General features: G+C 40.1%; 2 long non-coding RNA genes across 2 annotated transcripts in view; one reads left to right on the top strand and one right to left on the bottom strand.

Moving 5' to 3' along the window:
• LOC119474690 overlaps window positions 1-26,742 on the top strand; it is a 63,262-nt gene that overhangs the window by 2,170 nt on the left and 34,350 nt on the right. The window lies entirely within an intron of this gene.
• On the bottom strand, window positions 531-12,567 carry LOC119474694. The gene is made up of 3 exons (XR_005203621.1): window positions 12,146-12,567; window positions 4,579-4,582; window positions 531-545 (listed from the first exon to the last, which is right to left on the bottom strand). It is a non-coding gene; the product is annotated as an uncharacterized LOC119474694 (long non-coding RNA).

Raw genomic sequence — 26,742 nt, 5'->3', positions numbered from 1 at the left:
AGTTTATGCTGCTGCTGCTCTCATACCAATATCAATCAATCAATCAATCAATACTTTTTTGCCGTGTCAACACAGTTGATAGAAATTTGCCTCAGTGCATCTTTTAAAAACACACACAGTAAATAAAATATAGCAAAAACAGTTACCACATTTATACATTCAAACTATGAAAAAAAAATCCTAAAGTGCTTTGGGCTGCTACAGCCTACACAAATAAATAATAGAAAATGTCTTTTTTTACTATAGATACACCATTAATAATAGAAAATGTTCTGTTTTTTACTATAAATACACCAATAAATAATAGAAAATATCTTGTTTTTTTTACTGTAGGTACATCATGAAATAATACAAAATATATTTATTTTTATTATAGATACACCATTAAATAACATAATTGCATTTTTTTTTTTACTATAGATACACAGGTAATGAGCTGCCAGTACTTTTTCTGTTATTTTACAGATTTTTTGCTTCGTGTCAATTCGTTTAAAGTGCTTGTTGCTTTGTGCTGCTAAGTTTTAAAGCTCTTGTTGTTGCTGATGCTTGTTCTACTGCTAAAAGTATACTTGAGCGTCTGAGTTCAAGTATCGAACAGCCTCAGGATGTGTGCTATTCCTGAAGCGAGGTGTCCTACACTTGAAACTCTGGAATCTCCTTCCGGAGGGGGAGGGATCTGAAGAGGGAGCAAGCAGGGTGAGAGGAGTCAGGGAGTCAGCGATCACCTTCTGCGTCTTGCGTCTGTTACGTGAGGCCTTTATGGAGGTGACAGAGGGCAGGAAGATCAGTGATCTTAGACACTGTGTACACAACTCTTTCCAACTGTCCCCTCTCCTGTCAAGGACGGTTGTGTTGCCATACGACACTGTGACTGAGAAGGCGAGGACGCCAAAGTTTCTAAGCTGGCGCAGAAAGTGAAGCCTCTGGTAGGCCTTGTTAATTATATGGCTGGTGTTGGCCTCCCACTTCAGAGTGTGGCATATGGTGATGCCAAGGAATTTTAAAGTGTCAACCCTCTCCACTATCTGGTTATTGATGACCAATGGGGGGGGGGAGAGAACCCCCTCAGCTCTCTGGAAGTCGATTATTATTTCTTTGGTGTTGGCGATGTTTAAAATCAGGTTGTTTTCCCGACACCACTCCACAGCAGAGTGAGTACAGTGAGTTCAGCAGAGGTGAGAGAACAAAACCCTGAGGGGCACCAGTGTTGAGAGTCATAGGCCGAGAGAACATTTTGCCTATCGGACAGAAAATCTAAAATCCAGTTGCATAGAGACTGATTAATTCCCAGCACAGGACGTTTTTGGGTATAGGGGTAACATGGTCATGGAGCATATTTACTGTATATTTGTATTCTGGGGGTATCGTTCCTATGCAGAGGGTAGTTTAGTTATTTATTGACTACACTGAGGGCGTTTTATATTTTAATAATTTATTTATTTATTCTGTTGAGTTGAATGTGCTAATTATTTTGTACTGTAATTACATTGTGCCTTTTCTACCTTTTTTTTTTTCCTTTCCTAAATTTGACTCGGTGTAAATTGCTCAGAATTCCAATGTACTTAGGTGCAAATGGCAAATGAAACTCTTGAATCTTGACAACAGCAGATTTAAAACATGCACAGACTTGTGCATAGCCTAATGGTACGTGTCCTCAGGGACATTTTTGGACACAAGGGATCGCCTTGCTTCCCAGTACTGGATGCTTGATGGGCTGCCACTAGACACTAGACACTAGGCACCTGATTGGCGAACGCTTTACCTCGTGGGCTGCATGGTGCCATCTCGTTTCAGGCTTCATTTGCTATTCATCACTCCCAAATGTTTGCTGTGCTGAGCTTGATGTGTGCTTGGCGGGTGGTGGGGTTGGAGCCTAGACGCCAAATATCAACTCTGTACAGTGTACAAATTCATATTACGATCAATCCGTAATCTGCTAACAGTATAAAAAGGACACTTTCATGCAATAAAACCTTGATCTTCAGTGTAAAAGAGCAGATAGAGTATTTCACACAAAATAATGTCACATATTGAAGGAGTGTGGCTGTTGTTTAAGCTGGCATCTACTAACTAAATCAATCACTAGACGAGATTTGTCAGGATCTTGGCGGTTTATCACCTTGATTTAACAGTTTCCTTGGGGAAACCCTGTAGTATATTGACAGTTTTTTCTAAGTAATGGAGTGTCGGGAGATTTTTCAGCTTCTTTGTGTGCCCTTGAAAGAGATTTGATAGATGATAGGCAAAAGTACCGTGAAATATCCTCTAAACTAGAAGGATGGCTTTAGCTTAAAAACATGTTTACGTTTTAAAGACGCCGGGATGTGTTTTTAATCAAACAAATAGTTTTGTTCAGTTTTATGATAGTGACTTAATGAACTAATCCTCAACAAAGCTGCACCAAATGTACTGTGTAACGACCTCTCCAGACATGAAACAAACCAGACTCAGCATTGCTAAATACTCAGTGAACTTTTGTTTTGCATTTTGTTCAGTGGGTTCATGCACTAGCAGCAAGCAGGACGTCAAATCAGAGCAGAACAAATTAGAAACACATTTTTAGATGTCTTTGAATGGTGTTTACAAGCACCAATGTAATTTTTAATTTCTGTCATTTTGTGCACAAGAGGCACTGGGTAGACTGTGACAAACTGAACCTCAACAAAAATAGAAAAATAGAGTGGGGGGGCTGTTTGGGGTGGTGTCGGAGCACATAATGGAGCATTCAAGAGTAATCCTGCTAATGAACGTCGGGCTGGTTCACCTGTTGTCAAAAGGAGACTATGGTATCTATACAAACTTAACTGTACACTTTGATGGTAGCAAGTAAAGAGGAACTCCACATTAAATTATCGTTTTCATGCTGTACACATAAATCACAGATACTTATCGACATATATTTTTTTTGCGTGTAAAAACTGCTTTTTCTGCTTAAAATTAGCTTGTGACTTCTTCGGGGGGAAGTCCCTAATGGATTTAAGCTGCCTGCAGATTGTCAATCGTTAGTTTGTGCCCACCGTTAGTGCCGCTTGTAAATCACAGATTTTTAAGCTCTGTGATTTGATGTTCCTTGCCGAAATGCATGTTGGGAGTCATAGTTCACTCCTACCTTGAAATTCTGATGTACCTTTTTATCTACCTCGATCTACCTTTTTATCATTTTCTAAAGCAGCACCTTTAAAATTGAAGATATAACCTTGGACTGTGGGTAACTGTGATGGGCATTTTTCACTATTTTATGGCCTCTTATACACTACTTAATTAATCGATTAAGGGAAGACTGTTGACAAACTGTCTCTTCTCTGATTTAAAAACTTGAACCCACCCTACCTCTGACCTGTCACACTGTATAAGACAGTTTGGCTGATAGGATTGTTGTTTATAGCATTTTAAGTGCTCTACACACTGTGGGGCTAAAATCACAGGAGGCACCAACCCATACTGCATTCATTGTGGTTTAGATCATGTCTTCTTATGGCAATATTTAGGTTACTTACAATATGTTTGTCCTTTTAAAGGGACTGTTTGTAACTTCTTACACGTATAAATCACCCTGGTCGGTGTCCCATGCGCGCTCTCGCGTGTGGCTACGCTGTTCAGACAAGACTCCAACACAAACTACACGGAAGCACCAAAACCGCAAAGTTATATCTAGTGAAGCCCGTCTTGCAAAACAGTGTCAACTCTTCCTGCTCCAGCCCCCGCACCACGGCCAGAAGACACAGGGGAGACCGTAGATTTGGTCTCCAGGGCTGGAGTCTCTGCTGTACGCTGCTCCTCTGCCTGCCTGCCTTCACTCAACTCGCTCCACCTCACGTGCATGCGTGCACTCTACACACTGCAGAAGACTTCGTAGCTCTGAGAATATCTAGTGAATGTACAGTGGACGTTTGTGCAGAAATAACTGCGTTTGTGAGTGATTGACAGCTGCTCATAGATGGCAGGCTCCAGCTCGGCTCTTATTGGTTGTTTTCCTCTGGTCTGTGAAATCTTGCAGATGCTATTAAGAGCACCGGAGGACACCGGAGGACACAGATGCACATGATGTTTTTTTCAGATTACCTGTCTCTAGGGCTGCACCTAACGATTCTTTTTTTAACGATTCTTTTTTCGATTAGTCGATTAATCTAACGACTAATTCATCAATTATTCGAAATATTTTTTTTATAAATAAATAAATATCAAAAACTTGACTCATTATTATTTCAATACTTTATTCAAATATCTTCTCTTATAAACATATACATAAAACATGAATATTATTATGGCATTATTTCACAACAAAAAATATCCCAGTCTTTATTGGTAATCTGTTTTCAGTCCAACATACAATTTCTCCAAAATAAAATTAAAACAAGAGCTTGTATTGTAAATTCATGTAAAAGGAATAAAGTGCAATGTTCTTTTTGTGGAAAAAGTCTTCCACACTGCTTTGTCTCGTCCTGAAAAAGAGACCCATTAAAATAATGATAATAGTGGCACATTTTAAAACAGGTCTAATTTCCACAGCACTGTTGTGTTATGACATTAGGCTAATAATAATAATAATAATCCTCATCAGTATTTTTACTTAAGTACTTAACTTAAAACTTAAAATGGTTTAAACATGGATTTATTTCATCACTGTAATAATATGCAGTTAAGATAAACACTAGCAAATGTACTTTTGCATCAGTGTGGAGCAAGATAAATAGTTGAAACTTTACAGACTAACAGTCACAGACTGTAGAACAATATGTTATGTTACTATAAGCCATTTTCTCACTTATACATCGCCGTTAAAGTAAACAGAAAATATATAACGGTCGAATAACAACATTAGATGACGCATGGTGTAACGTTACGTTACGTTACTATAACAGTGGTCCATAAAATACTTTTAACATGGTGGTGATGAAGAAACATTTTAAAAACAAACGTTAAATGACTACTGCTAACAGAAACACGCCCGTGCTTTTACAATCTTAATAGATCATGCCTGGTGGGGAAAAAGTAAACAGGACTTACGGTGGTGTCTTGCTGCTGTCTTCTTCACGCAGCGCTCCGGGATGCCTTCTTGTCAGGTGCTCGTGCATTGCACCTGTAATGCTGTAGTACGCCATCTCCATTCTGCACAACTTACAGAGCACCGCATTGTTGGGTCTCTGTTTGAAGTATTCCCACACCTTTGATGAACGTTGGAGAGGTTTTTTGACGCTTCTTGCTCTCTGGGGGAATCAGAATCCATGCTCGGACCGGGCGCAGCGCATTTTCATTACGTCATCTGATGCGTCAACGCACGTTACGTAAATCGACGTATTTACGCAATTGACTACGTCGACGAATCGCCCCAGCCTTACCTGTCTCATGCTCTGCTGTCCGGATATAGTGACCGTTTTATAAAAAATTACTTTTTTAATTCATTTCATATTTCCTCCAATTCTACTTACTGCAGCTTTAAGCAGTGGTGGACAAAATGTTCAACATACTGACTAATGATTATCTGGCATGCACTCCTCCCACATGCAAGCTGTTTTTCTGACATTTCCTCCTTTTATTGAATTCATGTATCCTGCGAATCTCACCATATGGTTTATATGTTCGATTTATTGCACATGTTCTGTAGGCGGCCCCTCACATATCTTACATATATCGCTTTCCAGTCTGAGGTGAAACACATTGTTAAAGGAGAGCATGTTTTGAAAGTTACTGATTGCCACTGATCAAAAATGTTGAATCATATCAAAGCCTGCAAACTTTACAAGGCATCTGAAGGTGTGCAATGTCGATGAATATTGCTTGAACGTGGGAGGATAATGGCTTTATAGCTTTAATTATCCCGTTAATGAGAAGGCAAGACGTTCACACTGGCACCCTCAGTAATGACCATGTTTGTTGAATTATATACATCCACATCCTACGTGGCGTGACATACTGATGATTTGAAGTTTGGGTGTGAAAGTTGAACTGAATGCCGGAGTCGTATTTAGACGCCCTTCAATAACCTGCAGTTTCTCCTGAAATATGGGGATGTGGCTTCATTTGTGTTTTTATTAGGTGCAAAAGGGTACCATTTACTTTTATGAGCCAAATATCCTGGAGATGTGAATCAGATTTGAGGGAGCTAATGATGTGAAGGTTGCAAAGTTCACTCATCACCAACTGTTTTTTTTTTAAGTCTTATAGTTATTAAATGTTTATATACCTCTTTGAAGCATACTTTTCAGACAGCACACATTCTTTACTGTAATTGCTGGAGCTTTGGCAATAAACTCCCATATCCATAATAACAGAGAATGTACTGTTTAGCTCCAGTATTTACATGTTGCAGTCATGCCCCAACGCAAGAACATACAGAAAGCTATTGTGGCTACCTAAGTGTGACTGAAAGTTTACATTTGGAAGAGAAAAAGATTGCGCGTGGGTGGTATAGAGAGTGGAGGAATTCATGGCAGCATTCCCTCTACAGCATAGCATGTAGTCCTCGGTGTTATGTATGTTGATGTCAAAGTAATGAGCACAACTGGAAGTAAACTCCCAATAAAAGTCAGCATATTTGTAGACAGCTGTTGAATATGATGCTGTGAGCGAATACCAGGTGTCCAGGTGTATTCATTTAATGTTCACGCCATCATCTGGTGTTCTGTTACTTCCTGATTTTGTTTACCATATTGTTATAAGTGTTTTCAGTTCTTTGTAGACATACACGTTTTAACCCTTTGAACTCTGCAATGGCAATGGTCCGCCAGTGCCTACGTTGGTGTTTTTGCTTATTGTGATGTCATTTCTTTGAAAATTTTCAAATGCTTCAAATCCTTAAAATCTGTACAACCTAAGCTACAAGGTTATGTCAGCCAATAAATCATAATAATTGATAAAAGTATTGAAATTGTCATAAATTAAAAAGAAAATACAAACAATTTTTCATAAAATGTTACTAAATAATCACTCAAAATATGTTGATCCAAAAGATTTCTAAATGTAGAGACATGAACAAAATATTTCTTAACACTGCATAAGTTATTTGAACTACACACATTTTTTAGTTTTTGAGATATACTCATTTTTATGAGCAGTGAGAGTGCACAAGCGCTTTGATAGTTAGGTTACGTTCCGCACATGAAATGAAAGATAGAAGCCTTAGCTTTCTGCTGCAAAAATAATGAATGCCCTCACTAAAATAATTTTTATTTGACATCAATTTAAACAGGATCATGCAAACAACGATCTCCCAGAGCCATTACGAGGCAATACTCTGGCGCCACTGCGTGTGATCACCGCGTTTTGTACCGCATGTAACGTAACGTAACGACATCATCGCGAGCGTACGACGTGATGACGTAAAAGACAGAGCCTTAGCTTTCCGCTGCAAAAAGAATGAATGCTTTAGCTATTATGGTTGTTATTTTAGACCGATTTAAACGGGATCATGCAAACAACGATCTCCCTGCGGCCGCCCATCGATTTTAAAGATAGCTGGTGTTTTTCAGTTTAAACACAGTTGATGGATAACACATTTGGCTCACCGAAGTGTGTTTAAACACACAATCTAAAAATACAACTTTTAAAACTGCCAAATTAACATTTTCATCATAGCAGCAATCACTGCAACCTAAATGTCAATGTATGCTTTCTGTTCCGTTATATGCTAAATTATTCAGATATTGCTGTGCCAAGAATTACCAAACAGGAGTGTCACAGTTTGTAAACAATAATCAATTCATCTCAGTCTCATTTGTGCTTATTTTTGTGACACGGATGTTTGATGAATCAGACAGGATGTTTGTTTTAGATGCTTTAAAGTGGACATGTCCTGGAATAAGGAAAGTGCTAGTGGTATTAAGGATTAACTCAGATTTGTAACTTTCAACTCAAAGATGATGCTATCAAGTGTTGCATTGCAAAGTCCTTTTTTTTTAACCTTGTGTTTATTAATATACAGTTAAAATGTCTGCAACCGTCCGGTTAACATGAAGGCAAATGTATTGATAAGATGGCATTTAAACATGTGACTTGACAAACATTTCTCATTCGCAGAACATGTCTTTGCATTGTTTTTCACCCCACTCCACCATACAGATAAAAATAATAACATTATACTGTATTGGCTAAAAACATAATGGATTTAATCTTTAACTAGATATCGTTGCTGGTACACTTCATAATTCTGATTCGTTTAAGCTGTTGCACTTAAATCTGTGGTTATAAATCTACGTCTGATAACTATTTTAAATCCTTATAGAAAAGCTGGTATCTGATAAGTGACTGTCACAACCATGATATGGTAGTACATCCAAAGTCTTCATTATCCCAGACATACACGGCGATCTGTAAATGCTGGAAGATGTGTGGTGCTTCAGAATTCAAATTAAGTTCACAGCAGCAAAGCTGCCTCTCTATGCAATGGAGCCATCACCAGAACAGCAGGGGTATTGAACAGACATTCAGTCTAATTATAAATCAACCTCTCGCTGCTCAGCCCGCTCACACTGCTCTCTCTCTCTCTCTCTCTCTCTCTCTCTCTCTCGCGCTGTCGCTGTCTCTCTCTCCCTCTTTCTCTCTGTCTCTCTCCCTCTCTATCTCTCTTTCTCTCTCGCCCACATCTATCCGCAGCCAAATACTTTGGTTCATCCAAGGTAAATCCTGCACTGGGCAAACAGTCACCTCCATAGGGGATGCAGTTTAGACCAGGACTCTGAAAAGTTCTTTGGAACAGACCAGTGTGTTCCTGTCTAAAGATGGACACTTTATTAAACATGTATCCGTCATTTAATGAATACAACGGAAACTGCTTATAGTGATCACGGTTACAGTGATAAACTGCTTTGATCAAAAAGCCTGGGACAGAATCATATCCTACTAATGCTGTTTAAATAATTTGCTTATCCCATATAGTAATCAAGTTGTTTTCTTACAGTGTTCATTTTGTTCATACATGACAACATATGGAAAAAAAAAAAGAAAAATACAGTAATTAAATGTTTTTTTTTTAACTTTACTCCCACAATACTATATTTGATGAATATGTGGTAACACTTATTAACACAAATTTCATGATAATTAGGTGATAATTAGCAAGTAACCTTACTGACAAATTACCGAAAATGACTTTATTATAAACATGATTTAATAATTATATTCCGCTATTTCCTAATAGCTGGTAATTTATTTAAAAAGAATACAAGGTTAATTGATATGTTTTATTTCCATGTCTGCTGATAAATAGATGATAATTAGGAAATAACTTACTTGAAATTCCTTATAAAACTCCCTGAATCATTACATTAGCTACCCGGTTACAGTTGTGTAGACGATAAGTCACACAATGGTGAGATGTGTGACTGATCAGAAGTGTTTTCCGCCTCCAATGAAAAGCAGCTCACAGCCGCTTTTCAAGCCTAAGGGCCCTATTTTAATGATTATATGCTACTTTAGCATGAAATTTGAGGACCTGTAAAATGAAGTGTTACTGAATATGTTTGTTTTAAAACTATGCTACCAGTTCAGCATTCATAGCTTACTGTTTTTTTTTAGGTCGAGGTTCCATTTTCCAAGCGAGCTGAGCCGATACTAGAAGGTGGAGTTAAAACACTGCAGATCACTGACTGGTCCGAGAGAATCGTCACTAGCGTGACATGGGACATCCTGCACAAACCCGCAGTTATTAAATAACCAAGCCACCGTCAATAGTGACCAACATTTTCTTTTTTTTATTCACTCGACCCAGATTTAAAAAAATGTCAGCCCACAAAACTGAACCGTACACAAAGTGCAGATGTTCCTCTGTTTGGTCGCCGATGAAAGGATTCAGCGAGTGTGGCGTTGAAGATGTTGTCACGACAGTTTCACGCGACGTTGCTAGACGATCAGCTAAGAATTTCGCCCACACTGAGGGGGTACTATCCGCTGTACCAAAAGTGGGTCGAGTTGAGCTGAACCATGCAGTGGAAATGTGGCTTAGGAGACCATACTTACCACTAGTAGGGCAAAGAAGTGTAAAATATGGCGCCTCAGGAGTAGATATCTCAGATCTGGTATTCAAATCTTTGTTAGTGTTTGAAGTTATTTGATTGTTGGTTGTTTGGAGTAAATAAGTTGCTCACCTTATCATGTTAATATGCTATATTAGCAATATTCTCAAGGTACAGCCGAGGCTTACTGGAATTTGGTTATTAGTTGCTATTATTAGAGGTATCCTCCTGTACTGTACTGTACTGTACTGTACTGTTCTGTTGCACAAGTGGAAATTTAGACCCGTTGGTGGTGGTGGATGAGAACTCAGGTTTAAGATTAATCAATTTAAGATTAATCCTTTGAAGATCATGAATGTCTACCAAATTGTCGCATGAACTGACCCAACGAGCGTCATTGCTACTAGCTTTGTAAAACTATGCATAAAACGTTCTGGGTCATAGAATAATCCCTGTTGGTCTGAACATAAGTCTATATAATCAAGTGTGCATAGTAAGTACTTATAGAGCTTTACCATTCATTTAATTTCCTGCAGTAGTGACGGTATTAACAGGGCAGTACGTTTCATGATTCCTACTAATACACTGAGACGCCTTGTCCTCTGACCTGAAGGTGCAGATCTGTAACCAGGCCGCCATCCTAGTTGCCTCGGTGATCGTGCCCATCACGGCTGATGCAAATGTCTAATGAAATCTGCATCTCGAGTAAATCTGTTCTATGTTACAGCTGTGCAATGAAGCACCAGGGTCTTATTTCGGATAACAAAGCGAACGCTGGCCCCAAACAATTTTTCAAATTACTTTTTATGTACTATTGTGCATGGCTGTCAGTTATCGTGATTCTTAGATGAGGAGTTTTAATGTTTGTCAAATGTATATCTGCTGGACAATTTGCAGCTATGCTGTACGACAGTAAAGTTAATAAGACAAACTCCACAAAAAACAGGTATGAAAATATTTCATCTTTTTTAAGGCAACCAAGATCAGGAAGAATGGCGGCAGAAATAGTCCTTCAGTATTCATCAGTGACACACAGTTGCACTGTGCAAAGAAAAGTCAAGTCACATTAGCCAATGATACAGTTAATCCCTGAGAGTGTGCGTAACCCAAGATGACCCTTGAAACTAGAACTGTAGTAAAAAAGCCTGGCTAAACGATCAAGCCAAAACCAAAGCACCAACATCAAACCAACCACACTCCTTGTTTATGGGATGTGTGTACTATTTCGTTCAACATACCAGGAAATCCCTAAAGGAATACTGGCGTGTTAGTGCATCCGCCGTAACCTTCCCCTTTGCCTTTCCACTTGTCCAAACCACACCCTGAGGTGAATTGAGTCCAAAGGAGTGTGGGGGGCCCTGCATTGTGGTGGCTGAGCTTAGGAAGGATTTAAACACTACTACTTAGCGGCTCTTAACCTCACTGACCCTTTTGGGACTAATACCAATCCTGTTGTGCCAGAGAATTACATTAAGCCCTTGCTGTGAACCCAGGCCCCAGCGTGCACATGGACCGCAGCATTTAAGGTAGATTTTTCAGCTCTCAGCTCCCTAACTTAGTAAGCCTTAGCCTTGAGTTTGAGATGTGATTACTAGACCACTCCCTGATTCTGCGTGGGCTCCTTGGGTTTGGAGCAAGATTCATTGGTGGAGATGGTTCGTGATTTTCTTTTAGTTTTGATGATAATAATTCAGCTTTTCAAGTCAACCTTTACTGCCAGTAACCACTCACTGAAATGCTAACTGTAGAGAAGCCAAATTTGAGAAGTGCAAAATGTATTTGTGCACATCAGTGGCTGTCTCATTATTTGTCTTCTTATTTTCTATCTATATTTTCTCTCTCTTATGACTTGCATGCAATCTAAACAGTTCCATCATATAAACATCCTGTTCACCACGTTCAGTTGTGACTATGGGGCAGACGTGATAACCTTTAAACGCAATTTTTTTTAACGCCACTAATTTCTTTAAGGCATTAATGCAGCGGGCTCAGTTTTAGGGTGAAGATACTGACGGAAGTTATTTCTGTCCTTTATGTTTGTTTTTAAATTAGAACCTGTAATCGTGCATTTGCCTTTGCACTGTTCTCCACTGTATCGTTACACCTATCCTAACAACAACGCTGTGAGTGAACAAACTCTGATGAATGAAGCACGAATACTACGAGCGATGTCATAGAGAATGACATTGATTAACTGTCAGTTACTGTCAGCGTCAATTTTGATGAATGAAAATAGGTTGGAGGTGCATGAAACTTGGCTAAAATAAAGCCAGGGCGAGCGTTTTTTCAAGCAAGCGACACGTCCCTTTACCTGTTCGCTGACGCACAGAGCAGGTTAGGACATCTTCATTTGAAAAAATGTATACAATCTGATGTTTGCTTTTCCAGTTAAGAGGAAGTGTTAGTCTATGCCTCCGCGGTTTTCAAATGCTTACTCCAGAGACAAAGGTGACAATGTCATTTCCTGTAATTTATCACATGAGCTACACAAGGCGTAGCATTGGTTGGTTTATGTCCACACCTAAGGAGACGTTGCCACAGTGTGGGTTGTGCATCATAACATAGATCCAACTAATCGATGATGAAATCATTGCCAACTATTTTTTATAATCGATTTAATCAACCCTAGTCAGGAGGGGATCTTTAACAACCGCATATTTCATTCATTCATTCATTCAATCAAGCGCTGTGGTTTAGCTTATCTGTTTCCTAGTGGCTATTAGAGGAATGGTAACCAATACCACACTAAACCAGACTTTACCCTGACTCAGGCGTGACTCTTTTTATAACATTAATCCCAACCCAAAGATTAAACATAACCTTGTCATTCCGTATCTGTGGACTGCTTTTCACTCATAACCAAGTAGGCAGTCTGGTAGATTGTTAGTGACACATTAGAGCTGCGTTCTCGACCTTTTTCTGCCCTTCTTCTGGCATAACAAGCAACTCCAGAGTTGAGGAACAATGTATTATTGATAGAAAGTATAACATCAACACTGGAATACTCAAATAAAGGCAAGACAAAATAACTAAACTAGAAGTATTACCCTTCTTTTCTTTTGTCATCACCTGAACAGACTTCAGTTGTCAGTTACATAACTAGCGTAAAGTAATGATTTGCTTTACAGAAAAGAAACGTCAGTTTCATGGCTAACGTAAAGCTGAGTTTTGGCAAGAAAAGAACAAGGCTTATGTCTTTCGCCAAGGTTATATTTTTAAAAGCTTTCAGTGGTATGAGCTGAATCAGTTCTCAGATGGTGGCATACCATGGACATTTAGAAGAATAAAGGTCATTTCAGAACCACCGTGGAAAAAAGGAAATAAACAGTAGCTTGACACATTTATAGAGGCGACTTGGTTGCGAAACAACCAGCGCATTATACCAGATAAAACCAGTGTTATTTCAGCTGAAGTTGAGTGAGTCAGTGTGTTGTCAACCATTGATTCTTCCAGTAAAAGAATCTTGACTAGTCCCCAAGCTTCAACTGGAAATGCATCACTTCTTCTACAATGTAAGTTGAGACTTGGCTGATGCAACGGCAAATCACAAAAGCATGCCCCCTTTTCAAGAAAACCTCACTGCTTCCCAACAATTTTCTCTTAACAGTAAAAACCATTAGTCATGACTTAGCTCTTGTGAAAATTACTGTAAGTAGATTGCAAAGTAGATAAAAGAGTCCTGTCACACAAGTGAACTTTAAATAAGAAAGAAAGATGTCCATTCAGCTTTTTTTTTAGTACCAAATGATCTGCTAATGTCTCTGTAAACTTTTCTATCAAGTAGGTCAGTGTATTCTTGGCTCGCGCTGGCTGTTGCAAATGAATTTGCATACTTCTTTATTTTCTCTTCCTCTCATTTGACAGCATCTAACTCCTATTAGAAAAGGTTTAAAACACATATTCACACAAGTAATTTCAGCCGCACACATTTGGCAGCGTCGTTGTTTTCTAAACTCACCTCACAAGCGAAAAACTTGAGCATTTTTGTTGGGTGAAAGGCTAATGTGGAAATCAACCATGGGCTCTCATTCACTCGGGCTCTTTACTGGTTATTTCAAGGGCGAGCTGTTGGGCTGACATTCAAAAGTTCTTTTTTTGGCAAGGGAAAGCTGTTTTAGGTTAATGGCCCCCAGATTCTTGGAGAGGTCCATACTGTAGGCTGTAGAAGGAGGGCCTCACTGCATAGTTTATGGAAACCTCAGGGAGTAAATGCAAGAGACATAACGGAGAACATAGGCTGGAACACAGAAGTTTTTTTTTTTTCTGTTAATGTGCATCAAACTTCAACATTTGGGAGGACATCCATTAGAATGATTAGTGCTTTTTGAGCATCATCTGATAAACAAAATATGAGCGGGGACATTAATCTGCAGGAAGAGAGCGAGGTCTAACATAAGCCAGTTAACAAATATGTCGGCCCTCACACATGCAGAGCACGTAGGAGCCCTCTGCATATGTTCTGCTTCTCATTATGCTTACTTACATGCTTCTCATTATGTTCAGGCCATCCTTCCCCCAGGCCTATAGCCTTTTAGCCATTTATGTGTCAACAAAATTAGCACGGAGAAGCCTCACTGTCTAAGTTGAACGTTTTGTCCTTCTTTAGCCCTTTTGTCCTGCTCTGATGTGTAACTCGATATGTGACCCTTCCCTAATGCTTGATGAGCTCTAAAGTTCCCCCTATGGTGCCTATTCATTCTAAACGTATCTGTGTGACAGGAAGAGATAGCCTGAAAAGACTTTTGGCTTGCGTATCATCACATAAAAAAAGCTAAATTTGTTTCATATTAGAGATGGGGTTGCATTTTTGTATAGTTGAAATTCATTCCTCCTCTCCTGTCTGCTGCCTTCCAAAAAAACTGTGGCTAATCTCAAGGCAGCGAGTGTACGAGCCTGTCCTCATCTGAACTTTGGGTGGATGAAACTGCAAATACGCAGCTGAGTCCTGCCGCTGCGTAGTCTCCCTCTCTTTCTCCCTCTCTCCGTCTCTCTCCGCTCAGCATTAGCTTGCTTTGCTCCATTGCCTCCTGCCTGCACACAGCATGTCAACAAGTAAGATCTGAGATGTGACTGTGTCAAGTTGGACTCATATCGGGTCTAAATATGTGAAAGGAATGTCATTGGGAATTCACAGCAGAGGACGGAGAGACAGAGCTGCAGACGGATAGGGATACAGTCGATCGAGAGTCACACACATGCATGCAGACGCACACACACACTGACGCACACGCAGGTTGTATAAACAGTAGACAAAGCTATCCGGTCATCTCACTCCTAATGAAAAGTGCACCGATGACATGGATGTAAAAAAGGGGCTTTATTTCCGTGGCAACCGGTGCAACAGAAGGAGCAGGAAAACCAAAAATACTGCATTGCGTCATAGCGTTAAATCCCAGTGACTTTGTGTTTTCATGGCCACAGCTATATTTTATCTTCACACTACTCCTGAATAAAGTCCAAAACTAAGATGATGATGATGATACTAACAATCCACAAAATTGATTCAGCCTACAGCTTCAAATTGAAATAATCTGTACAACCTCCCTCGAGTGCAAGAGGCTACATTACAGCACAGGATGTTGATGCTTCTCATCAGTGATTTGTGGCCTTCTCAGCGTGATTCCTGAGAAGCAAACTGATTGAGGTCCAGATGTTCTTTATGTACGACATGAGAGAATAAGGAGGGTGTTTCGGCACCATCTGTCCATAAAGCGCAGCTTGATCAAAGAGATGCTACATTTATCAACATCACATCTTTACACATCATGGAGTTGGCTAGGCAGACTCCATATTCCGTCCAATTATATAGGACGGTTAGTATATGTTGTTTGGATAGATGAATGATTACTATACTAGGCAAGTTACTGGAGGTAAATTTATATTGCCAAAACCGTGAACAAGTGCATTAAAAAATACGATAATATATAGATCCACAGTTTCATGAAATTCTTCGCCTGTACTGTACATATAATTCAGGAAACAGGGTAATGGGAAGAACAGAAAAGCCTTCCATTATTCCGACTCATGTCCATGCACTGCTAGCCTTGTAGTCACATCATGTAGCCTAAATTAGCTACTTTTGCGGTGTTGCATATTTCTAGTGGTTTGTTAACGGGTGAAACCAGATACAAGCAATGTATAGCGCCTTTTAAAATTTAAGGTGCTATTGATAACATTCAGCTACTAGATGTCCCGTTCCATTAAATTTACTTCACAACAAGTCGTTGCCAGGCACTTGCCGTCATTCTCAGACATTTTTTTCAAACTAACTGGTGACCCAGAGATACCATGTGATACCAACGTAATTTTACTGTTGGCTCACAAGTCTTGTTAGAAGTTGGAACCAAACGTTAGATATCTTCCACAGAGATAAACAAAGCATTCATTTTGGACCCGCCAAATTTTAATAATTTTAAATGATTAATTCACAATTACAAGCGGGTACAAGCGGCCGAAATGGGTTTCCTCAGGAGGGTGGCTGGCGTTTCCCTTAGAGATAGGGTGAGAAGCTCAGTCATCCGTGAGGGACTCGGAGTAGAGCCGCTGCTTCTTTGCGTTGAAAGGAGCCAGTTGAGGTGGTTCGGGCATCTAGTACGGATGCCCTCTGGGCGCCTCCCTTGGGAGGTGTTCCAGGCACGACCAGCTGGGAGGAGACCACGGGGAAGACCCAGGACTAGGTGGAGAGATTATATCTCCACACTGGCCTGGGAACGCCTCGGGATCCCCCAGTCAGAGCTGGGTAATGTGGCCCGGGAAAGGGAAGTTTGGGGTCCCCTGCTGGAGCTGTTGCCCCCGCGACCCGATCCCGGATAAGCGGTTGAAGATGGATGGATGGATAATTCACAATTATAATAATTTTTTCAGGAAAAAAACATACTTTTATTTGGCAACTTATTAGGCAACTTATTTGGCAACTTCTAAAAGCTGTGGATTTATTTTTTTGGTTTATTTTTTTAATATTCGACTAAACGAAAATGTTATCAACAAGACTTTAAAACATTTCGCCAATGGTTTGTTGACACTTCTATAGTTCCTTTTGCCAAATGGAAGATATTGTCGTCATTATCAGAACTTTCCAATATCTCCAACTTGGAATTACAACTAGGAGGGTGGAATGATTTGTGACTTGCTTGCTCATAATTATATCTAAACGATATGGCATAAATACATGTTTACTGGACTTCTTTCAAACTTATCATGAAGACGCACCAATCATATACACGGTCGGCAACCCCATAACCTAAGAGAAATATAGCAGCCAGATGATGGCCAGAGTAGATTCACATTTGGTTGCCATTACTTAGAGCAGGGGTTCTCAACCTTTTGCAACTGAAGGCACACTTGTGATTGTCAAAACATTTCCGAGGCACACCTTCCCAAATAAATGAGTAAAAAACCTAACATGTTTATACAACAAATAATAAACTGGGCTGTAGATATGTGTTATGCCACTGTCAGCTGTAATGACCAAAATACATATTCTGCTTACCCTCAGTGAGACACTTGGGCTTGCCTCTGGGAAATAATGAGATCAAGTCGTGGTGGGATGGGTGAGAGGCTGACAAGCAGAGTAGCATTCAAAGTTGCTTTCAGTTTGTTCCTTGCCTTTGATTTTGTGACAGTCACAATGGAAAACCCTGACTCACATAAATAGGTGGTGGTGAAAGGCAACAGAAATTTGATGCTGGGTTATAACACTGGATATGTTGACATGAGGAGTGGCTTCCAAAGTTTCACTTAGGAGTGAAAACACGTCAAATCGTCCCTCCTTGACTCTTCTGTTCCACAGAATAAGTTTTTTCTTGAAGCCCTCAATTTTGTCTGAAACCAAAAACACTGTGCTGTTTCTGCCTTGCATTGATATATTGAGCTGATTTAACTGGTCAGATATATCTGATAAGTAGGCCAGTTTTGCACAAAAGTTACCATCAGTGTAATGCTCAGCAAGAGGGGAGTGCTGCTCTTCCAGAAATGTGTGCACTTCTCATATTTCCTCACCACACGCTTCGGAGCTTTTACTGGCGCAGGGTTGTCTCCCACATCACTTTTTCGCTTTAAAAACCGATCCATTTTGTCTCACTGCATCCCAGAACGTTAGCTAGCTAACAGTGGCAAACACGTTTGTCTCTACCTGATGATGTTTGGTGTTTTTACACAAGGCCTATTGAAGGAGGTTGGGTCACACTTAATCAACGCGCCTTCGGGGTACCGCACATTCGCAGTAATATCTGCTCTGCACTCGCCGAAATTGAGCCGATCGCAACGCACGACCGCAGCTCCAGTTACACTGCGCATGTGTTATACCCAATACAAGACCCGTGTCCGTCCGTGTCTCAGCCTCCTTCAATAGGCTTTGGTTTTACGGCAGCTTGCATCTTACCTCCTTTAGGTTTTACCTGTTCACTTTGCTAAATAATAATAAAAAAATAATCTAGTACCACTGCCTCCGCGGCACACTAGATGGCGCTCTGCGGCACACCGGTTGAGAATGGCTGACTTAGAGTATGCTGACACTCAGCCTGCAATCAACTCGATTCTGCTGGCTACCTGGGAAACCTTTATACATGATACTGTATAGCCTGTATTTGCTCTCCATGCGAGTCAGAAAAGGCTCAGATTGTATGACGCTTTGCAGGAGGCAACAGAAACAATGAAAAGTAACAGTGTTTCCAGCTGTGAGTCCTTCACATATGGATAAGAAATATAAGATCTGACTGGATGAAAAAAAACAAAAACCTTCAGAATGAGTTATGACCTACATACTTTTGTTAGTAGTGTCAGAAACACATTGTATGGACTGCCATAAATGACACATGGCAGACTCATGGCTGAGATCTGAACAGTGTGAGCCAGACCACCTCTGGAGGTCTGGCAGGCCTGATCGCACTTTAGATTCAGACTCAAATATCACTTTGAAAGGTGTAAATGTGGTGAAGCCAGGTTTTGCCATTTTCTTCTTCTCGTCTGCGGATTAACTCACCCTGTCTGGGCTTAATTTGCGATAATGAACTTGCCGTACTCTCTGATCCCCTTTACACCTGGCATTAAGATGTGTTTTGGGTGATCGGATTGCAGTCGGATAGTGCTTGACCACAGGAAAAGTACAGATGTAAATGCACCGAAATCGCATTGAGGACGGATTGTGATCCGATCGGCCAAACCAGCTCCAGAGTTGGTCAGGGACGCATTGTGTCCACACTGAACACAAGAGTAAATGCAAATCATTTTTCAATCCACATACAACAACTACATGGGCGGAAATACGTAATGCTAGGGTACCACCGAGTACTATTTTTTTTGGGCCCCGGAGCTTCAGTAGTAATCAACAGCGAATATTAAAAGCTTTGGCCGGGTGTGCAGCACACTCGCAGCGCTCCTCCGGTCACTGGACCGCCGTGACCAGAGCGGTCACCGCCATCGCTCTGTCTGTGCTCGACGTCCCCTCAAATCATTCTTCTGTGTGTGCGAGTGTAGCAGACCTCAAAGTCACGCTTGCGAGCCCTAAACGGTGGTGCTTTAAGGCAGTGCCTGGCTGAAAGCTCGTGCATAATGCAGCCTCCGGAGGCGTCTTCTCAGCCCTTACAGGCAGAGCGATCGGATCTCAATTAGACTTCAATGTGGACACTGGAGACACACATTAATACCAGGTGTAAATGTAATCAAATTAAATCATATCTGGATACAATCTGGATACAAAATGCATTTTAATACCAGATGTAAAGAGAGTCTCTTTTTCTTTTAAAACTGATTCAAAAGTACATCTGTTTTGTTTCACGGGTATGTTCCTTCAGAAACATAAATAGTCTATGTGCTTGGGGTAAAATGGGCAGCAGGTATAATAGCTGTGTTTAGAGATGTTGAAATGTGATAACAATTCTGAGTACTGACTCTAAACTAAAGGTAAACGGGATCCACAATCCACTCAAAGAAAGCTTAACGCTCTTCCCACCACTGAACTAAGAACACATTTCTGACACACATTCAAGACCTGCCTACACATGTCCTCTAAAAGACAGTGTTCATAGAAGCAAATTGTCTTTTTGGTTCATTTAAATATTTATAACGATGCAGTTAACCGCAATTAATTGGGAATGTCATTGCAATGCTCAGTCATACAAAACGTACTCAATGATCAAAATCAAGCAAGCACAAACAGCGACTTTTAACAGTGCAAGAGAATTAATTTTTTTCAGGGATTTTAAAACTTTCTTTCCCCAAAAAGCAAAAATCTTGATTTTCTCAAATTTCATCAAAGTGGCTGTAATGAGTTTTGTGTTTGATCGTCCCTTAATACGCTCTCTCTGAGCCTAAATCGTTCAGTAGTCTGCAGCTCAAACTTCTGAGTTTGCATCTTTCCTTATGGCTCTCTTAGTTTCCTTCCAGACAGCTCTAACACATTGGCTGGTACGTAGGTAGGTGTTTACTCCTCAAAAAAACCTCTCACCTCCCCCACAAACACATTAAATATGGAATCACAAATTGAAAGTGGACTTGTGTTGACTCCTTATGTAACCAGACTGTCAGGATGTGATGATATGAACAAAAAGTTTCTCAGTGCTGTGTAGGAGGCAGAGGGCATCGACAACAGCTTTTGCCAGACTGAAACTCATGTTTGGAGAAGTTCTTTTTTTCCTCTTGTAAGTCACACTGTGGAGTAATGTCTTGTTGGAGAGATACTACATACTCTTTAGTCTTACAGCTCATAAAACACTGTTGGCCTTTGAGTCAATCACCTGTCTGGGCTCATCTTTTGGAGTCTCAAGGAGACCGTTCTCGCTGGAAAAACAACAACAAAAAAAAACAGCATTGGTTGCATTGGACACTTAAAATGACCTTTGGTTATGTTTTTCTGACAAGCAACCTTGTGGTTCTCTAAATTATGACTGTCCTTTCTCAGAAATAAAGGCAGAAGTTGTGTAGTGATGCAATAGAGCAGCAAAACCTCTTAGGGAGGAGGTGGGTGTTTATGGTTTCAGTATGCCTCAAACAAAGTTCTAATTGGATCGTTAAACACCTCTTCCCTCAGACTTTTCGCCATTAGACAAAACAACGCACGCCAACTTCGCAATTAGCCAGGTGTGCTCTCTCACTGACTTTGACATGAGAGATTGATGTTTGTGTTGAACTTAAAGGGTAACTTTGGTATTTTTCAAACTATTTTCCCATGTTTTTGTGTCTAACTGACCAACCCGGTCTCACTGGAAGGCGTATAAATAGCACAACATTACACGGACATTCCATGGCATGTGTCACGAGGACCCATTTTTCGCTTGTCAAAACTGCAGTTAGGTTGAGGCAAAAAAACTACTTACTGAGGTAATAAAACCACTTATCCGTTAGGTTTAGGAAAAAACGTCATGGTAGGGCTTAAAATAAGAACCTAAACTAAGTAAAATACGTACAGAAACAATGTGACATAAGTACGTAAAACACGTCACAAACGTAATTAAAAAAACATGTGACAAACGGCAGTAACGTAACTTACAAAAGGCATTCTTATTGCACTGTAAATGCCTTGCGCATTGTCGTGGCATCATACACCTTTTCGTATCAACGGACTGAATTGATTAATGGGGACATCGATTTCTGAAATTGGTCCAGTATTAAGGTCTTTGACTTCGATAGCCGCCCGTATTTATTTGAGCCAGATACGGACATTCAGATTTCACAACGAGACTTCTCCGTGAGCGGGACTTTGACAAAATAACAAACAAACCGGATCAAGCGAAATGTAAGGAAAACATTTTATTTCTCTGTAGGGTTCTTTCCATAATGTTGTCAGACACTTAAAATAACAATCTGAGCCCGTCAATGGCAAAAACAAGCACTTTTTGTGGAAGTAACGTTACATTGTGCTGCTCACTTGCCCTCTCAGCTCATTTCACAGCTGCAAATTACAGCGTTCTCCCTCAATACTGGACCAATTTCAGAAATTGTTATCCCTAAAATAGGATGCAGGTTGAAAAAAAAAAACAAAGTTACCCTTTAAATCACCTTAAAAAATGGAGGCAAGCAAAGGGGAGAAACCGAGAGATGGGATATAATCAGTTACAATGTGCAAAGGTTGGGAAATCTTGCATTACTTCAGCATTTAGGTGCATTCAGTGTGTCAGCTTGTGCCCCTTGAAGGCATTAGAGATTTATTCCATGTGTGCACCATTACTTTGCATGGTATTCTACTGTCTCAACTTGATAACATCCCATATGTGCTCATGACACTGTATGTATTCATGCATTTACATCATTCCTTTCCCTCTCCAGTCTGTGTATAGTAATTCAGTGCTAGGCACAGCCCTAATTAAATGTGTTGGTGCTATTTTCTTCTTAAGAGCTCCGTGAACACTGTTGGCTTCCTTTCCTCTTGCCTATACAAGCATCTTTTTGTCGACCCTTTGCTTGTTTCTTTCCCAGTTATCTCTGCCTCGGCTAAACATGGGTCCTCTTAACATCCCTTTTATTGCTCCAAAGCCCTTATCCAGAACACCTCGCTCTTTGCCTTATTGACACTTTACAATGCAAACATACTGTGCTGTAATGTTTTCTAGGGTCTTGAACCATATTCCTCTATTTTTCATTTTATTTTTAGATGAATCAGACATTGGTCCCATCCATTCTGGCTTTAATTAAATAGGGTATGTGTTTGTGGTTGGTTTAATGCTATGTAGGTGTTTTATAGCCTGTGATATGACCTATATTGTTAAGTGATTGACACAGCATAGATAATTAATGGTAAAAAGGTTTCTTCTGCCACAGACTGATAGTTATTCTTTCAAACTTCCATTTTCCAGCCATGTATCTTGATACACAAACCTGTCTCATAGAAATTATGTTTAAATAAAACTAATTTGCAGCAGCAAATGGATGGAAACACAATGCCAAAATTACATTTTCCACTAACATAATGAGGAAATGTTGTTAATTGACCCAGCTAGTTGGGAATGCATCAATAAAATGTTCACTGAGAACATATTTAATTTGTGTTAGGCCGGACAGACAGATGATCGTTACACCGGGCAGACACACAGCGGCAACCTGCTAAACTAAACCAAATGTGCTGTGGAGACTTTTACTGGGAAAGTGGCTGCCTGCTAATTTACGGGTGAACATGGGATTCCGTTGTCTGTTGTGCTCATACACTGCAGCTGGCGCACCGCTGCATGCGAGGCACAAATCTTGTCGGTTAACAGTTAATAATCGGTTAACGAGGGTCGGTTATTATTATTATTATTATTATTATTATTAACAATCATGCGATTAATCTCGATTAAATATTTGAATCGATTGACACAGCCCTAGAATAGACAAATTCTTTAGGAAACTGGGTTGCAATACATTTTAAATGCCATTCTCTGTATTACTATTGCTATATCTTATACTTGGCTGCCCACCGCTCGTCCTTTACTTGAGTGGTCAGTGGATCACAGACACCTATTTATGGCAAACAGTGTCATTAGAAAACAAGGACACCAAAGCAACGATGATGCTGTGTCCTCAAAAACGGGCCACATGCCCTCTCTCTCTCTCTCTCTCTCTCCGTCTCTCTTGAAGCTGTCTCTCTGTCTCTTGCCTCTCATGCTTCCTCTAACTTGATCTCCCTCTGTCTCTCTCTCTCTCTCTCTCTCTCTCTCTCGCTGGCTCTCGCTCTCTCTCGTCTGAGACGGGACCTGAAATGACCAGCACACGTTCCCACTGGGGGGCTTAGACTGATTCATGTGGGAGCTGCTGCAGAGCTTCACAATTCTTGTCTTAATATGTCCAGGCAGATGAAAGGGGGAACAGAGCAAACTGATGGCACAGACCAGTGCTGCATTTTCATTCCTTTGAAATGGGAATGTGATGCCAGGATTCACCAGGGGGTCTTACAAAGCCAAAGCAATAATGAAGAGGAGAGGAGGGTTATGGAGGAGGAGGGAGGAGGTGTGTAGTTGCAGATTGGTGAGGGCGAGAGGGTAAAATAAGGAAAACGAGACGGATAGGAGAAAAAATAAAAAGTCATCACTCGCAGCTGCGGATGACCGTTAATGAAGTAATGGGCAAATTTGAGAGTCCTTTTTAATGCCTGGCTTTACATTACCGCTCTCAAAAATGTGTGCAATCTTCTGAAATAACTGTAGAGGAAACTATGTTGCTCACTTGACATAAATATGCATGGATAAATTAGAATGAAACGCCTGCAATTCGGACAATTCAAAAGCAGCTGGAAACTCAGTGAATCATCTTAATTTATGTTGAGTTGTTGACTCCAAATGTTTGCAACCCTCTAAAACCTGTAAAACATTTAAAGCACACCTTTTCCAGTCTTCCACCCACACGCTCATGTTACAAGCCCTATTTCTGGTAAACTTGAAACACAAGTTGTTATCTTCTGCTTGCTTAAATTCAAATGAGCCTTTTGGTCAGCATTAGAGGTTTATTTATTGGGCTTTGACTCCACAACAAGCTAGACATAGATACTTAACGGAAAGTTAAAAGAATGCTTTTAAAGTCTAAAAAAAAGACCACTTTCTTTTCAATAAAAATCCAAGCGTAGTATTTTATTATAATTGGAGCTTGTTAAGTGATGAAACAAATCTTCAACTGGAATTACTATGCCCACAGCATACAGCCTTCTGATAACTCACTAACAAACTTGCTGATCTCTTTCGTGGGTAACTATCTCGTGGTAAAATGTCCCTGCAGATTTTCAGAATTTCTTGTTTTGGGCTGGGATCATGTATCGTATAAAGAAGATTTATGTTGCCCAAATTCCCTAAAAATACAAAAAAGATTAATGGAGATAATTAACAAAGTCAGTAAGTTTCGGAAGAACTAATAAGACCTATATGTCTGTATTTTGATCACTTTCGCATGTTCGGCTCACCGGTTGCTGCCTTCCGTCTGCTTGGTTCTCTGAATTGCTGCTTTTCTCTGGTTTATATCATCATAAATTTAGTATCTTTTGGTTTTTGACTGTCGGCCGGACAAAACAAGACATTTGAAGACATCACCTTCGACTCAACATTATCATGGAAATGAATTATGAAATACAAATGCGTTATTTTATGACATTTTACAGATAAAAACAATTAATCCATCAATTGAGAAAGCAATTAGCAGTTGAATTAATAATGAAAATCAGTTGTAGGGCTGTAACTAACGATTATATTCATTGTCGATTAATCTGTTTATTTTTTGTCGATTAATTGATAAGTTGTTTGGTGTATAAAGTGTCAGAAAATGGTGAGAAATGTCCAGTGTTTACCAAAGCCCAAGATGACGTCTTCAAATTGTTTTGTCCACAACTCAAAGATATTCAGTTTACTGTCATAGAGGAGTAAAGAAACCAGAAAATATTCACAATTAAGAAGCTGCAGTCAGAGAACTTTTACTGTTTTTGTTTTTCTTAAATGGTTACTCAAACTGATTAATTAATTGTTGTAGCTCTAATCAGTTGCAGCCCTACTAACCACAATGTAAGACATTAATAGACCAAATAGAATTTGCCCTCAATTATTCTTAACTCCCTCAGTGACTTTCAGCTTTCATTACTTCCAAAATATTGCAAAATAAACTCACTGGAAAAACAATGTACCAATGTTATAAGTAGATTTCGGTTAATGGACACAGCCATCCTTTTCAAACCGCTCATCAAAGACACAATCTACACAACTAATCCCGTTTTACAGAGCATCTTAGTTAATGTCTCAGTTTGTTTACTACCTTCCCTGCCCTCGGCCGGCCTGAAGATCTCAGCCTTCAGTGTTTTGCTTCACCTTCCTGTCCAGCATCCCAAATACTGCCAGTTGATGTTTATCCCACTGCTTTAGCGGTATCCCGCAGAGACAACTCAGGGCAGAAAACACATCCTATTAAACGCTGTTGAGTGCACAATGACCTTATGAGGACAGCAGTGCTTTGATTCTCCTCCTAGGGATTTGTTTTTTGGTAAACACATAACCACATCACATTAACCTGTTCTACTCTACACACATGTGCACAGAACAAAAACACTACTAATTGAAAAATGTTAGAAGAAGAAGCACACCTCAATAATAGCCGGTATACATTACTGGCACACAAGCCAGGATAAATGTATGTAGACTTCACTGTTGCTGCAAACATGTCTATATAGAAACCCTTTACACTGCAGCAGAATATCTTAGATTACCACACGTTAAATTCAAAAACAAAGTCACTACTCGCAAATTGACCACACAGTAAGATCAGTAAAGACAATTGTTCACCGCAGCTGTGGATGCTACAGAGGGCGAGAGACATGGAGTCAGCGAAAGAGAGAGGGAGTAGTGTGTGTGTGTGTGTGTGTCAGAGGTTTTTTTATCACTCACCCCGTCTTGCCACCATCTGTCCTGAGGACTGGCATCAATGAGTGTGCAGACGGGCACTCGCTAATAAGCTCAAACAGGCCGCAGTGAAAGAAGCCACATGAGGACATCCTTCTACATGCTCACCATCATCATTACTCAGGGAGTGCAAATGAGGACAGAGACGACTGGAGACACTCACTTGTGTAAAGGCTTGCCAAGAACCCCCCAAACTACTGAGAGGACCGGACACGTGTTTGTGAATAGTCCTGCAAATATGTGCGCATTCAATGAATAACAATAGGAATTTCACTACAGGTTAAAAGTGAGGTGTAGTCGTCACAGATAAATTGCATGTAGTGGAATTAAACAAGACAATCGTCCATTTTTTTTGCTCACATATCTAAAGAGATGAACAAGAAAACACACTTTGGGTATTGTTTAAAACATGAGAACAGCCTTGAGCAACATTATAAGAAAAAGGAATCACA

This window comes from Sebastes umbrosus, chromosome 16 (genome assembly GCF_015220745.1).
Source record: "Sebastes umbrosus isolate fSebUmb1 chromosome 16, fSebUmb1.pri, whole genome shotgun sequence".
Taxonomy (NCBI): Eukaryota; Metazoa; Chordata; class Actinopteri; order Perciformes; family Sebastidae; genus Sebastes; species Sebastes umbrosus.
Note: the sequence above shows the minus strand (reverse complement) of the source record. Positions and strands in the feature narration are given on the sequence as shown.